Raw genomic sequence first — 14010 nt, 5'->3', positions numbered from 1 at the left:
ACAGGCAGTGGACAAACTCTGCTTTCACCCATGTGGTAAGGGAATGAAGAAGGTCATCTCCCAGAAGTAAATAGCTACTGTTTCCCATATGGGTGACAATATCATAATTGTTTTGGGCATGCACAAAGTGCTAATATAAAATCAACCCTAAAAGTACTATAGGTAAAATCAATGATATTCTCAGGAATAGATGTTAACTTGCCATTTTCTGACAACTAGGACCTTAAGAAAGTAACTACGCTTAGAATTTTAATGACTTTCTTCTTCCTACCTCCACTCTCTTCTTCATTATTGTCATGGAACTCCATTACCTTCCTGAAGGCTTACTGTAGTATATAAACATCTAGTTTATATACATGAAGCCTCTTGCACTATAACAGTCACTCATGAGGAAATTGTATCCAATAAGAGGCACTTGCAAATTCTAAACCTTCAGGAAGCTACACTTTAATGGGCCATGTAAAATGAAAAGTGTACCCAAAGTGGTGGTGAAATCCTTTTTAATTTATGGGCTCTTTTGTTGATATATAAATAGGTAGTTGTATGATTTTTAAAGACACAAATGCAAACAAACTCTACCTAAGTGCACAACTTCATGTTTTTCTTAAGTGCAACTGAGAGTGTAAAACAATAACATTTTAAAAGTCCTTAAATGAAGCTGACTGGTTTGTATTTGCATAAAAGCAGTAAAAGTAATGAAATTTGGAGATGAAGTTTTTATATAAATGTATTTTATATTGATGAACTGTGTACTTGCTAAGAAAGTACCTTTAATATAGTCCACATGAAAATAAAATCACATTAAATTTTTGGTCATCATATCTTTTTTTCCAAATAGAATTGAGGAGAATAACAAGAACAATGCTGATCTTGGAAAAATTAGGAACTAGATTCAAATCTAGGGTCTGATATCAATTTCCCATGGGATCTTGGGAAAGACATTCCCCCTTTTGAGGTATCCTCTTCTGAAATTTCCTTCAGAGGGTACAGCATAAGTTTTGAATGACCTTGGTTTTAGTAAATTTTCATCCTTTGTAGGTGGATTTTTTTTTTGGAAACAACCAACAGTATTTTGTAGCTAAGTCTAGAAAATCAAGTGGATTTGTCTAGTAAATCGGGAGAGTCTGTTTTAAATTTATTTTAAATGAAGTTTTACTAAAATATAATGAAACATTTTCTCCTTAACTGCTTTATTATTTAAACAAAAGTAAAGCTAAACAAAATTATAGAGATGGAATCTGTGAAGTCACTTAACCCATAGTAACTCATTTTTCTTTTGGATAACTCATTAGTACATTCTTTGTTATTAAATTAGTTTCCTTCTTAGTATCTTTCACTCATCAGTCCTATAAAACAGATTTTTTTTCTTAAAGAAAAAAATAGCTTTCCGTTTTCCTCGGCCCCTTGGCAGTTGTGCAACCTCTCGGGCCACACACTGCCCCTTGTCCACCATGCCCTGGAAAATCGAGGAAATAAGACTTCTTGCTTGCAGCCAGGAGAAAACATGCCAAATATGTCAAGATCAAGAAAACAAGGACAATGTGAAGTTTAAGGCTCGCTGCAGCAGATAGCTGTACACATTGGTTATCACAGAAAAAGATAAGACAGAGAAACTTAAACATTCCCTGCCTCCTGGTTTGACTGTGAAGTGAAGGAATCATTCATTGTTACACCCATATTAAAATGTAGGAGGCAAAAGAAATAGAATTTTGTATTTTTCTCTGTGGATATTTATCTTACAGATTTTATCAGCCTTTCAAACTGAGTACACTAGTCTTTCACACTGCCTTACCTTCCAATAGAAAAGGGAAATTCCTTTTATCACCTATAAAAAAACAGAATTCACAACAGTTGAGTAGTAGTAGTAGTAGTAGTATACTACTACTACTACCACTACTATTACTACTTCTGCTACAGCTGCTACTACTACTACTACAACAATCAGATCATGAAAAAAAAATAACTCAATGAGTGCCTTATAGCAGTAAATAAGGAATTGTCAATATAGTACTATTTGAACAACTTATTATATCATGGAGATGACCTACAATTCTTGCAATTTAGCTCAATGGAACACAAGTTCTATCAAGTCTTATCAAACCAAAAATGCATCAATGATGAACCAAGTGACAGACTATGTGTCTGTTATCCAAAAATAATTTAGCTAAATTGACAGAGTCTCATCATTATCAGAAGTTTTTCTACCAGATAAAAATTGGGGCAAGAGGGATCACAACTCAGGGACATGTATTTGAAGTGTTAAATTACATTGCATGAAAGTATCCATCTGCTTTTTCAATAATTAAGAAAAAAATAAAATTACAACTCTAATTCACAAAGTAACATAAAAGGAGGCATGTGGAAGTCAAAGACACTGCTCATTTTCATCACTTTGAATATTTTCACTGTCAAAACTATATCTGTAGTAGTTTCTATCAATAGCATATGTCAAATGAATGGTTATTTTTTCAGCCTTAGTATATGTTATTGGAAATACATGTTTTTATGATATGTTTTAAGCAAATGTAATATTATCAATTAAACTTATTTGCTGAAAAATCTATTTGCATTTAAATTCATTAAATATCAATGTAAGTTTTATCAACATGAAAATGTCAACATTTTTATTTCCAATCATTTTCATTTAGTTTTCTTCTAATACAACTGGAGCACATTCTGTTTTATTTTTCATTTTTAATAAGGGTGTTCAAAAATAAATTTTTGTATCCCTTATTTCTGTTACTCTTAATTGCATTATTGTATACTGTTTTGTTTGTTTATCTTTGGACTGGATCTATGATTTCATTGCTATAGGGACCTCCCATCTAGAAAATACTGTCTACCAGTTCAGATAAGAACCTACTCTATACCTTATAAGCTTAGATAATTACTTAGGACACTCAGATATTAAATGACTGCCCCAAAGTTACACAAACATATTTCAGAGGCAAGACTTGAATCTAGAGCTTCTTAACCCCTATCCATTATACCATGATGCTTCTCATGTTTCTACATTTATCAACCAGATGTTGTCTCCAGTAATCCTGACCTATGTCATGGCACTGGACTTAAGTAAGCCTAGAGGAGAAAATGAGGCTGATGACTTTGCATAATAACCCTGCCTCACTTAAATACAATTCACTTGCAAGTCAAGATATCACCTTCCTAATGTAATTAGTCTTCTTAAAGAATAAATGACAAGTAACAACACATTAATGAACCATGATTATTTACATTTATTAAACAATTCCCATATTGTTTCATATTTAAGTTGTCTCAACGATTGTTTGTTTGATGTGGGGTTTTTTTTATTTTTTTTTGTGTGTGATTACAATTGTGAAAGATCAGATGGGTCTTTCTCTAGTAACAATGGAAATTGAAGGCCAGAGACTTTGCTGCTATTAAGTTATATATAAAATATACAAAGTATTCCTTTAGCACAGTGGATCTAACAAGGAAACTGGTTCTGTTTTCACCTAGCTTTCTAGTTCTTGCCCACAGGCAACAGGAAACATTATGGGACTGAGAGGAGACATTGCCTCAACTTTGGGCCTTAATTGGGTAGAATGTCTGACAGAATTATAATAAGTAGTTGACCTTAAAAAGTACTTCCAGCCCCAAGTAAGATAATTGATTGGAGTCAGAAACTTTAAGCAGTAACATGAAAAGGATTACTCAAAGCAAAGGGCTTAATTTTTGATGATGGCCTCACTCATAGTAACATGTGGTCTACTTTGAGAACTATGAAAACTATAGAGGAGGTTTGGTCTGCCTTCTTAAGGAGTGGTTTGCTAATAGCTATAGACTGGGAGATGGTAATAGGAATCTAAGGATGGCCCAAAGGGCTAAAAATCAATATATATTATAGTAGAGATTAGCTTAAAGAACACCTCCCCAAGAAACCAACAGATACAACAGAACTCCCTGTAGACATGCAAAGAATGTCAAGGAGGATGAACATTATACCCTACAAAGAGCTGTAGAAAAAGTCACTGGAGGACATGTGATACATTTGGGGTATATGTTTCTTGGTCACATGAGTAACACATATGTCCTTAATATGTGTACCCATGCCCCATTGGCTCCTTTTTGTGTTTGTGTTTATATACATAATCCCAATTCACATGACTTTTATACCTGATGGTGTGGGAAATTGTGAGAGACTCCTATGAGTATGGGAACATGTTTCATGGTGCTTAATTTGCTTTGTTGTTAGATTGCTGTTGTTCATTTTTGAACTAATGTATCTGTTTTTTGTTGGCTTTTTAAAAATACAGAAAAGGGGATTTATGAACTATATTTGTAAGTGATTGCCTATCTATAGAATGACTTAAAATTCATGTACAGAATTTTGTATAATGGGGGCAGAGCCAAGATGGTGGAACGAAAGCAGTAACTTGCTTAAGTTCCCACTTCAATCATCTATAATTTTTTTTTGGGGGGGGGAGGATCAAAACATGGAACTAGAAGAAGACAACAAAGTCAAAACTCCTGCATCAAAAGCTTCCAAAAAATATGCATTGGTTGTAGGCCATGGAGGAGCTCAAGAAGAATTTTGAAAATCAAGTAAGAGAAGTGGAGGAATAATTGGGGTGAGAAATGAGAATGATGCAAGAAAATCATGAAAAGCAAGTCAACAGCTTGACTGAAAAAAAGTAACACCTTAAAAAATAAACTAACTCAAATGGCAAAACTCAAAAGAGATCCAAAAAGGCAATGAGGAGAAGAATGCCTTAAGAATCTAAACTTTCCATATGGTAAAAGAATCTCAAAAGCTCACTGAAGAGAATCATTCCTTCAGAATTAGATTGGAGTAAATGGAAGCTAGTGACTTTATGAGAAATCGAGATACTATAAAGCAGATACAAACAAATGAAAAATATCAAAGGCAATGTGAAATATCTCATTGGAAAAACCACTGACCTGGAAAATAGATCCAGGAGAGATCATTTAAAAAATATTGGACTACCTGAAAGCCATGATCATAAAAAGAGCCTAGAAATCATCCTTCAAGAAATTCTCAAGGAAAAATGTCCCGATATTCTAGAAGCAAAGGGCAAAATAGAAATGGAAAGAATTCACCAATTTCCTCTTTTAAAAGACCCCCAAAATAAAACTCCTAAGAATATTGTAGCCAAATTCCAAAGTTGCCAGGTCATGGAGAAAATATTACAAGCAGTCAGGAAGAATCAATTTGAGTATTGTGGAAACACAATCAGGATAGCACAAGATCTAACAGCTTCTATATTAAAGGCTCAAAGGACATAGAATATGATATTCTGGAGGTCAAAGGAGCTAGGATTAAAACCAAAAATCACCTACCCAGCAAAATTGAGTATAATGGTTCAGGGTAAAATATGGTTATTCAATGAAATAGAGAGTTCTTGATGAAAAAAAAAAGCAGAGCTGAACAGAAAATTTGACTTTCAAATATAAGAAGCAAGAGAAGCATACGAAGATAAACAGGAAAAAGAAATCATAAGGAACTTATTAAAGTTGAACTGTTTACATTCCTCCATGGAAAAATGATAATTGTAACTCATAAAACTTCTCAGTATAAGGATAGTTGAAGGAAATATATATGCATATATGTATGTATACATATATATGTATGTATAGGAAGGTGTATGTGTATATAAATATATGTATGAGTGTGTATATGTGTGTGCATGTGTACATAGACAGGGAGCACAAGATCATTCAAATAGGAAGGGATGATATCTAAAACATAAAATTAAGATTTGAGAGAGGAATATAATGGAAGAAGGAGAAAGGGAGAGATAGAATAGGGTAAGTTATCTAATATAAAAGAGGCAAGAGAAAATTGTTACAATTGAGGGGAAGAGCATGGAGGTGAAAGGAAATGGGTCAATCTTACTTTCATTGAATTTGGCTTAAGGAAGGAATAGTGTAGACACTCAGTTGGGTATCTTACCCTAAAGGAAAGTAGAGGGGAAGAGGATAAGATGGGGAGATGATAGAAGAGAGGGCAGATTGAGGTAGAGGGTAGTTAGAAGCAAACACTTTTGGAAAGGGACAGGGTCAAAGGAGAAAATAGAATAAGTGGGGGGCAGGATAGGATGGAGGGAAATATAGTTAGTCTTTTATAATATCACTACTATGGAAATGTTTTGTATAACTACATGTGTACAACCTATATTGACTTGTTTATCTTCCCAGTGGGGGGTGGATGAGGAGGAAGAAAGGGAAAAAATTGTAAATCAAAGTTTTAAAAGCAAATGTTTAAAAAAAATCTTTTTTTACATGCAACTGGGAAATAAAATATACAGGCACAGGGATATAGAAATCCATCTTCACCTACTGGAAAGTTAGGGGAAGCATGGGGGAGGACATAAGACAAAACAGATTGGGGAAGAAGCATTCAGTAGGCTTGCTATCTTGGTTTAGGGGTAGGGGAAAGAGGGGGAGAAAATTTGTAACTCAAAATCTTGTGGCAATGAATGTTGAAAACTAAAAATAAATTAAAAATTAAAAAAAGAATTTTGTATAATGTAATAACTACATATTATCCTCAAAAATCTTATTTGTTTGTTTGAAAAGTCATCTACAAACACCAGATAAATACAATATTTCATTTTTCTATATTTGCTATTCATGTTTGCATGTTAGTGTTAGTTAAATCTGTTATGAAAAATAGAATTAACTAAGATCTATTACATGAAAAGTTAGTCTAAATTCATTTCAAATAAAAATGTTGACCCATTTTCACAGTTATATTTGTTAAAATTTGAACCCTTTCACTTTTTTAAAGGTTTAGCAAACAGTTTTACATGTTTAAATCTATGTCTGCTATCATTGGTATCCTGCTCTACTGATATCTTTCTTCCTTTTCTCATTAATGAATAATTTTTATAACTGGTATTATAAACTTAATTGTTTTTAGTTTAGTAGCACTTTTAACTTCTGTTGCTGTTGTTCCATTTCACAAATTCTTGAATAGCTTCATCTATTATCCAACCCAAAATATATTTTTAATTAAGATTGTGTACCTAATAAGACATGCCTTTGTATTTTGATTTGCATAGCATTAAATATATCGTCTTAGAAAGGAAGTTCTGAGCAAGTCATTTTCATTGTCCTAGGCAGCTCACATAAACTATAAGTTACAGAAAAGTTGTTGATAAGCATTGATAAAAGAATATCCTCACCAGGAATTTCCTAGTTTGATGAAATAATAGATCTCTTGATTTTTATGTCATTTTCAAAAAATATCTTCATCAAACCTATTTCTGAACATTGAATATTCCTCAATTTATACTTTATTTTATATAAGTAATTACAGTTTTATCATTTTCCAAGTATAGGTCATATATATTTCCTAATTAGCTAAATTCCCAAATATAGTGTGCTTTTATTGTGTTTGTAAATCTACTTTTTATTGTGTTTTCTTGATCTTTATTACCCGTGTTTCCCTGATAATAAGACACTATCTTATTATTTTTTTTTTGGACAGAAAAACACCAGAGGGCTTATTTTCAGGGGAGGGCTTATTTTAATGAACATTGACAGCAATTTTAATAAACAGGTAAATGAGAACAAAAAAATGTACCTTTATTCAATAAGCAAATCACTGGGGAAGAACAGGATGATGCACTCACTGCTGCAGCTCTGATTGGATGCAGCTCGGAGCGCGGCGTGCATTTCACCTGGGGGGGGACGATGCATACAGAGGGTACCGTAATGTAGCGTGTAGCACAGGGGATCACCTTCACTACAGTAGCAATCTCAATAGGGCTTATTTTCAGGGGAGGGTTTATTTTAGAGGAATCTTACACAGTAAGGGGAGGGCTTATTTTCCGGATAGGTCTTATTATCGGGGAAACACGGTAAGTGTCTGGGGTCGAATTTTAACTCAGATCCTTCTGACTCCAGGACTGGTGCTCTATTCACTGCGCCACCTAGCCACCCCTTCAATTTGTAGTGATCAGTCTAAACCTGTTTCTGTTTTCTAGTTCTCTGTCGGTTTCAACATCAATGTGCTCATCCGTATCAACCAGCTCCATAAGGCCAGTTAATTATTCACTGATTAGTCACTTCCCTCAACAACAGGAAGGGAAGGGCATCAGCTTTTGATAATGGTATTGACATAATTAACATAGACTTCAAAGGAATGATTATTAAAATAGGAAAGGGTTTTCACATAACTTTTTTTTTTATGGATCTATAGATAACAGTTCTGAAAAATGCATATTGCCACTATTCATATAAAGCAAAAATAATGCTAAACAACATTCAGTTCCTTCAACAAGGCTAAAATTGTCATGCACTGAAAAATGCAAAAATATAATGAATTTCTTTTTCTGACTTTATACTCTGTTCACTTCAGACCAGAGATCAGATGCAGCTTGGAGAGTAGCCAATTTCAATTGGTAGAATTGATATTGGTATTTATATACCAATTCAATTGGTAGTTTGTTTTCCAGGAATGATCAGCATGAAACAACATAGAAGAATAAATCTCTTTTCATCCAAAATTGGAAGAGATGAAGGCATTTTCCTGCCTGTATATTAGCAGATGAAAAGTAGGGTAAAGTTGCTTCCCTTAGTTCAGTCATGCATGTGTGGGTTCCCAAAAAAATGAGTGGGATGGAGAGAGGGGGAGAGAGAGGGCAAGAGAGAGAGAGGTGGGGGGAAGAGAGAGGGAAGGAGGGAGGGAAAATGGTGGGAAATGGTGAGAGGGATAAGGAGAGAGAAGGAGAGGGAGAAAAAGGAAGAGAGAGAAACAGATTTGGTTGCTAATTAAGCCATTAGGCAACGCAATATATAGAGCACTGAGTCTGTAATCAGAAAAATCAATTCAAATCCATCTTTAGACCATGACTAGCTATGTGACTGTTGGAAAATCACTTAACCTCTGCCTCAGTTTCCTCAGTTGGAAAGCGCAAGTAATAATAGCTCCTATCTCCCAAAGTTGCAATGAAAATCCATTGATATAATATTTGTAAAGCACTTAACACAGTGCCTAGCATAATATAACAATTCTATTTAGTATATCTATATACATATATATATATATGTACACATGAATGAATACAAATATGTGTATACATATGTATATAATATTTGATTTATGAGGATAATAATATATTTTATATACCCCATGTATGCACACATATACATACACAGAAATATACACATTGAATATATGTACATATATACATGCATACACACAAATATACATGTGTGTATATACATATGCAGACATGATTAATAACAGTATTGTTTATATAGAAACTATTACATACAAATGTTATACTGCATAAAGCACTGTGCTAAGTGATTTACAAATATTATGTCATTAGCTCCTTACAACAACCTGGGAGGTAAGTACATAGATAAGACTAATACAAGTATTGTTTATGTGTAATATGTGTGTGCATTGTATAAATTCATGTAAATGCAGACTTGTCAAGATCTATGACTTCACTGGCATAGAGAAATAAGAAACTCCAAGCATGAAAATCCTCTCCACCAATGGAGATCAATAATTCTTCTGAAAATTATAATACTAGAGAGTTGTCTAGGAGTAATAAAAGATTAAAATAATAACAAAAACATTAACAATGATGATACTAGTTAATATTTATAGCATGCTTTAAGAGTTGTGCAGTACTTGACATATCTAATTTGATACTTGTAGCAACATTGTTAAAAAGTGATATCATCTCGGTTTAATATATGAGGAAACTGAGGCTAAGTAAGTTCAAATCACTTGCTCAGGCCACACAGTTAATAAGTTTCTGAAATAGGATTCAAACTCATATATTCTTGACTCCAAATTTGACATTCTATCTATTATGTTTCCTGGATGCTTGTCCATGTTAACAAACTAGTATTGGTGAGGGAACTTGAACATATTTCTTTTAATGCCAGTTCTCCATCTATTATAGCATACTGCTTCTCAATCAAATAATGGTATATGACATATGCAGTTCCATATTAGGATAGTATGGCATTAACAATTTTACTTGTTACAAAAATTATATGAATCCATTCATATTTAATACTGGTAAATGCCAGGACTTACAAATCTTCTGTCTATAAACACAAAGTGGGCAGCTTATCCTGGCTTCTACTCTAGAAATCAGCCCTCGGCTGATTTGGATTAGGATAAATCTCTCCTAAGTAATGGAAAGATGTCAGCAAGTCTAAACATATCTGTGTCACCAAGGAGTTACCATATCCATTATTTTGGGTAAGGGCACAATATTGTCACAAATTCATAGAGCATTATCTCACTCCAAAAGAAATACTGGGTTCAAATCTCCAAAGCATCAGCTTTCAGAAATGTACATACTCCTTCCATTGAATTGCAGCAGATAAAGAAAGCTGTGAAGCTCACATTGTTCAGAATGTAATCCATTGCATTTCTTACAACCTTTAGTCACTTTCAAAGACTATGTCATAGAAAACTTCAAAGCATACAGAACAAAAGTTAAAGGCAAAATAAAAGGTACAATGTTTTCAATTCAAACATTTAAAATGCAATGTCACTTTAAACCTCCTTGAAAAATATCAGCAAATAGACCAGAGGACTGCTTAGGATCCAATTTTTAATGAGACCAGTCAAGACTCAGATGCTTTTTCTCAACCTGTAGACAAAGAATCAAGTTCTGAAGATTAAAACGGACAAGAAATCTCAGCCTAACATCTGCGAAATATGAAAACCCTTTGGCTTAATGAAATAGGAGTGAATTGTTGAAATCACTTAATGAGGAAGGAATAGGAAAACCACTTGTTAGAATACAGAAAGTCATCACATAAATAGTACATTGACATTTACAATGTAAAGAGGAAATGTAGAGACCAAAATGAAGGATACTTAAGAAGGCGGGAGTGAGCTTAAAAAACTCTGTCACCTTTACCTAGTAAAAATGTCTTCAGATGCTTGATATTATGGGGAAAAGAAGTGATAACAGAAAATGATTGGGTGCATATGCACATCTCACAGTGGCCTCTTGATGGATCATAAAGCAATGGATTCTGAAAGAACTTTGATACTTTTCCATTAATTTTACTTTCTCATTTCATGATCTTGGAGAAGTCACTTGCCCTCTAATTCAGCAGCCCTTCAGGGATGATGAGCAGGATTTCAGGCAAAGTATATATTTCCCTTATTAGAATAGGCAAATAAATGGGTGCCCATCTATACATGAATTTTTTTTTTATTCTGGTCTGAATTTTCAATATGGCAATTGGGAAAAAGAAATGTTATGTACACTAATAATAGAACATATGTCTGTCCTGAGTGACTTTCACTGGTGCTTCCATTCCACTTTTACACTCAATACAAGGTGAGGAAGATGCACAATACTGCAGGGTCTCCAGATAGATTAGCTAAAATGATAGTGGCCGTAATGGTGGACATAGTTCAGGGTTGGGTCTACAGTCATAAAAACAAGGAAGATTCTCATGATGTTAGGTCAAGATTATGGAAACCACTGGGGACATATCTTCCCACCTTCAAAAAGTATGAAAAGTCATCATGCAAGTCATTGGAAAATTGTCTACAGGTTATATAAATTTGGGCACAGACTCTAATAATCTTCAGGGAAATCTAAGTGTCAACCATTTTTTCTCCTCCTCTGTTTCTTGTCATAGAATATTAAAACTAGTCCTGTTGGTAGAAAAAGGCTTTTTATAACCACTTACAGTTTATGAATAAAGGAAGAAAGACCTAGAGAGAAGGCATAGCATAATATAGTGGAAAGAACATTGGAATTGGAGGCAGAAAACCTGATTACAATCTTGACTCTAATAATTAAAACTTCTGTGATCTTAAGAAAATAACTAACTTCTCTTAACCTCAGATTATCTTTAAAATGATGGGGATGTGTTAGATGAACTCTGAATTTCCCTCTAAATATATGCCCCTTTGTGATTTGTCCAGGATCACATAACTACAAGTAGCATAGGTTGGGGTAGGAAATGGGGGAATTTCCTCACTTCCAAATCCAACTGTTTTTCCTTTATTTACACTATAATCCCAATCCCTCTATTCCTGCAAACTAGACTAGAGGAAGTAGAAATTTTCCTTACAAAATATTTCTCAAAATTTTTGAGATCTCATTATTTCTACTCAATTTTATATTATGGAAAATTGAATTGAAGGAATGAAACATATGTATTTGAGGAAGATGAAAGAACAACAAATTCTCCCAATTTCTCCACTACCATATTAATGGAAAAGCCAATGAGAAAAAAAAAGAAATAATATACCAGAGAGAAAAAGGAAGGGAGCAGGAGGAGAAAGAAGAAGACTCAGAAATAGAGACAGAGGAGATAAGGAGAATTAAAAACTGTTTAGAAGTGTAATCAATTTTTTTTAAAATAAATGCTTGCATTGCTAAGCTATATTAACAAATCAACATCTAGATAACTACTTTGCAGACACAATAAAAGGGATCACTAGCTACTCATATATACTGAATCTGTAACATAAAATGGATAAAGGACTTTCAAACTATAACCTACTCCTGAGTTTTACAACATTTGTTGCAATTTATGTTGGAAGACAAAATGGCAAAATAATCTTTTCTCCAGCCAAATTGGAGTTATAGGTTTAGTATTCAGTGGTTCCTAGGACAAGAAAAAAAAAACCTTTCATGATTATAAGGAAGGGGTTCCTTCCTATTCATTGATGTGTCATTCAACATAAATTACTTTTTATGACTTGTTGCCAAGGAAAGGTGATTTCTCAGTCTGCTTCAGGAGTTCTGTTGAGGTAGCAAGAAAATAAAATGAAAGAGAAGTTTAGGCCAAATAGCAAGAAACATTTCTTATACTATCATGCCTGCCACATGTTGCAGGAAACTGGATGATTGCATTCAAGGGTGAGGCTGGAAATTTGACCTCTTAGAAATTAACAGCTTATTATGTCCTTGGAATGGGAGTTAAAATTGTATTACATATAGCTAAAGATGGCAAAGAAGACCGTCATCATTCCTGCTGTTCTTTCCCTGTTATTTTGTTAAGTCAATGTCATACCTCCCACTACATACCTCCCAATATATATGATCCATTTTGACCCTGAATTTCTTTAATCAATCAACAACCCTTTGTTAAGTGATATTTTGTGCCAGGGAATGTGCTAAAAGCTGATATATAAGAAAGCAAAAAACCAAGCAAACAAAAAACAGTGCCTTCAAAATCTTCCAATGATAATGAGGAAATTAAGAAATTAAAACTACTTTTGTGACATATACTTATGTATATGTACATATATCATAACATTAAAACACATCTATGGGGGGGGGGGCGGAGCCAAGATGGCGGAGTAGAAGCATGACCTTCCCGCAGCTCCGGCTTCCACCCTCCCCAATCCATGTAAAAAGGGGACTCTAAACAAACTTTGGAGCTGCAGAACCCACAAAATGACACAGAGAAGCTAACCTCCCGCTGAGGACAGCCTGGCAGGCCAGCAGGAATCGGCCAGCACAGCGCTCTGGGAGCCGAGCCCAGCACCACGCCTAGGCTTTAGCCCCAGGGCGGGCCTGACCAGCCGCCAGCCAGAGGGACTCCAGATCAGCAGCAACTGTAGCCATTTCCAGATTTAAGGACTAGGTGAGAGGCCAGTGCAGTCTGGACTTTGGGACCCAGGAAGTGGGAGTGCGTGGCTTTTACTGCCAGAGAGAGAAACCCCTGAGACGCCTGCACAACCTGCCAGCACCACTTGGCAGCTTCAGCTCCTGGCCTGCAGAGTGTAGGGGGACCAAGCACCAGTCTGAGGGGTCATCTCTCTTGCTTTAACCTGCTTGGATCTGGATTGCAGTCTAGGGTGGAGGTCCTGGGGTGTGTGTCCAGCTTGCCAGAGCGTGTGGAGACCTCAGAGAGGGCACCCATCTAATACCTCTGGCAGCTGAGAAAACCCCAGCGTTTGGGACGAAAACTCCCCTGTCTGGTGGCAGAGTCCTACTGCGGCAAAAAGCCCAAAAGTCAAATAATTGAGTGGCAAAATGAGCAGGCAAAGGAAACAAAGCAGACAGAAGA

At 34.9% G+C, this 14010-nt stretch overlaps 1 pseudogene; it reads left to right on the top strand.

Moving 5' to 3' along the window:
* The first annotated feature begins 1451 nt into the window (after positions 1 to 1451).
* Positions 1452 to 1652, top strand: LOC138146049 (large ribosomal subunit protein eL38 pseudogene; annotated as a pseudogene).
* The last annotated feature ends 12358 nt before the right edge of the window (positions 1653 to 14010 follow it).

This window comes from Petaurus breviceps, unplaced genomic scaffold, assembly GCF_028583685.1.
Source record: "Petaurus breviceps papuanus isolate PSGF00001 unplaced genomic scaffold, PetGlider_PUasm1.0 90752, whole genome shotgun sequence".
Classification (NCBI taxonomy): Eukaryota; Metazoa; Chordata; class Mammalia; order Diprotodontia; family Petauridae; genus Petaurus; species Petaurus breviceps.
This window is presented reverse-complemented; position numbering and strand designations above follow the sequence as displayed.